This window comes from Lathyrus oleraceus, chromosome 4 (assembly GCF_024323335.1).
Source record: "Lathyrus oleraceus cultivar Zhongwan6 chromosome 4, CAAS_Psat_ZW6_1.0, whole genome shotgun sequence".
Taxonomy (NCBI): domain Eukaryota; kingdom Viridiplantae; phylum Streptophyta; class Magnoliopsida; order Fabales; family Fabaceae; genus Lathyrus; species Lathyrus oleraceus.
The window spans coordinates 377,571,962-377,574,543 of record NC_066582.1 but is presented as its reverse complement, the minus strand read 5'-3'; positions in this window follow the sequence as shown (position 1 = coordinate 377,574,543).

The window sequence follows — 2,582 nt, the reverse complement described above, 5'->3', positions numbered from 1 at the left end:
GATGGAGAAACAATTTGAAACAGAAGCTGAAAATTGACATGATGAAACTTCAGACAATTATTGACACATAGCAAAAAGTCTCACATCAATATCATTTACCAAATCCATTTCATGATCAATTGAAGTTCAAGGCAATTTTAAAGTGCAAATGTGATCAACCAGAATGAAAAAATCTCAATTAAATCAGAAATCATTCACAAAAATCTGGAAAAATTCATGCATATTCAAGACATCTCATATGATCAGCATGCAAAAAATCAGAACAATTGAGCATCATTTGATAGGGTAAACACATAGCACAAGATGAACATCACAAGGTGTGACACAAATTGTCACACCTAATTAGAAAAATCACAAACCAGAAACCACAAATGATAAAAATGCAAACTCAACACCAAAATATCTAGCAAAGTGTCTAGTTTCAACATGTAAATTTTCAGATTCATTGGATCAACAACCAGAATTTCACAAATGCAAAAGCAAAGCAATGTCAAAATGCATACACATACAAGAACCCTAGGGCAAAAATTAAATCAGCCAGGCACAACTTTGATTTTCATGTTGATAAAAAACTAGAGAGAAAAAGAAAACCATAGCAAAAATCCCCATATTATTTGGATCATTATTCAATTATTTATGAATTTTTAAAGATTGAAATGAAATGGAAATAAAAATTGAAACAAGAAATGGATTAATTGAATTATATTATTTAATTTGAATTTGGTGGATTTTGGCGCCAGCACTAATACGCCGCGTTTCATTAATAAAGCGCCTGGCCAATCAGAGGCCAGCATGGGCGCTTTCCATGACCAATGGGAATGAAACCCTAGCGTGAACCTTTGGCAACGGCCATGGATAACAGTGGAAGCTCAAGAACACGATGAACAATTGTTCCAGTTTTTAAAATAAATCACATCATCACATAGCACATGCATTAAGGATCACGAATCAACTACTAATCAGGCATGGATCATCATAAATCAAGTGGATCGAGCAAATCAAGAATTCAACATCAAACTTCAAATCAACGAAACTAAGTGAATAATGCATGGAATCAAGTGGTTTAAAGCTCAGCACGCTCACACAAACACGATCTACAAGTTTAGCATAATGAAATTGAGAAAAGAGACACACGCTTTTATGACCTCTTGGAGAGCAGCTTTCGAATTCACGTGTTCCAGGCCTTGTAATGCTTAGATCTTCCTCTAGCAAGCTTGTGAAGTTGATTGGAAGGAGTCTTGATGTTCAATGGAGCACGATTTAACCAGAAATGAAATTCACCATTGTTGAGCTTCAAGCTTCCTCTGCTCCAATCATGCACGAATTGGCTTGGTTCCTGCTTGAGTCTTGATCAATGATGCTTCATAGTGATCAATTGAGCAATGGCTTGTGAATTGATTTGAAGAAATGAGAGAAAAATTTGAGAGAAAATTTGAGAGAAAATTCTAGATCTGAGATTTGTGAAGTGTGGTTTTTTTACAGAATTCTGTTATGCTTAGGGTTATATTCCCCCTTTTTATCCAATCCTTAATCATGTTTAAGCATATGCAATTGTAATTAATGAAAATGAAGATGTAAGTGCAAAATGGAAAATTCACCTTATGCATGGTGTGCATGATGAACAGTGCACGTGACTGAGTTCAAATTCACTTAAAAATGCATTTTGGAGCTATTGGTAATGCTAGAAAGTTCCAACGATTGGTCAATTTTAAACTTTGAAAATTCCCTCCAAAAATCAAGTGGATTATCAAATAATTATGTGATGAGAATTCATGAGATGCAATGCATGATTTGGATAGTAGAAGTCAAGAGAAGAATTTAGCAAAAAGAACCACTTCATTTGGACATTTGGTTGAGAAGTTATGCACATTTGAATCTCCATGTACACCTTGCCATGTTTTGATCATATCTCTTCAACCACAAATGAGAAATGGATGATCTTGGACTTTTTGGAAATGGGAGAGAAAGATATACAACTTTCATGTTCAACAAAATTTCATTTGAAGCTTTCTTGATGATGTAATCTTGAGGAGAAAACCTTTCTATTTTTGGCAATTTTGAATTATAGGTCACTTTCTATTTTTGGAAAGTTTTGACTTGACTTTATTTTCTTCAATGTTGATGTTTGAAATGTCAAATGAGACTTGTTTGAACATGAATGAAGTATTTCTAATCACTTCCCACTTCCAAATCCAATAGTTGACTTGCAGTTTGTAACACCCTTCTAAATACCCCAAATTATTATAATTAAAATAACAATATATTCATCAGAGTAATTATGCCCCGAAGGGTGTCACACAATCATTTCACCAAAATCATTAAAATATCCTGTCATGCTCATTTATTTAATCAAAATAAGGTTCTTTGCATAATTCGCAGCGGAATAAAATTCAACTCAATGTAAAACATGTAACACAATACATGTAAATCATCAACAACCAATATCAAATCAATTAAGACATCCCCTCCCGATGTTACATCTATCAGAGCATGACCCATAAGAACTACTCTAGACTCCAAGCATTAGCTTCTACTCAACTCATTTCTCGTTACCTGAAAAATAGGTGTAAGGGTGAGTTCCT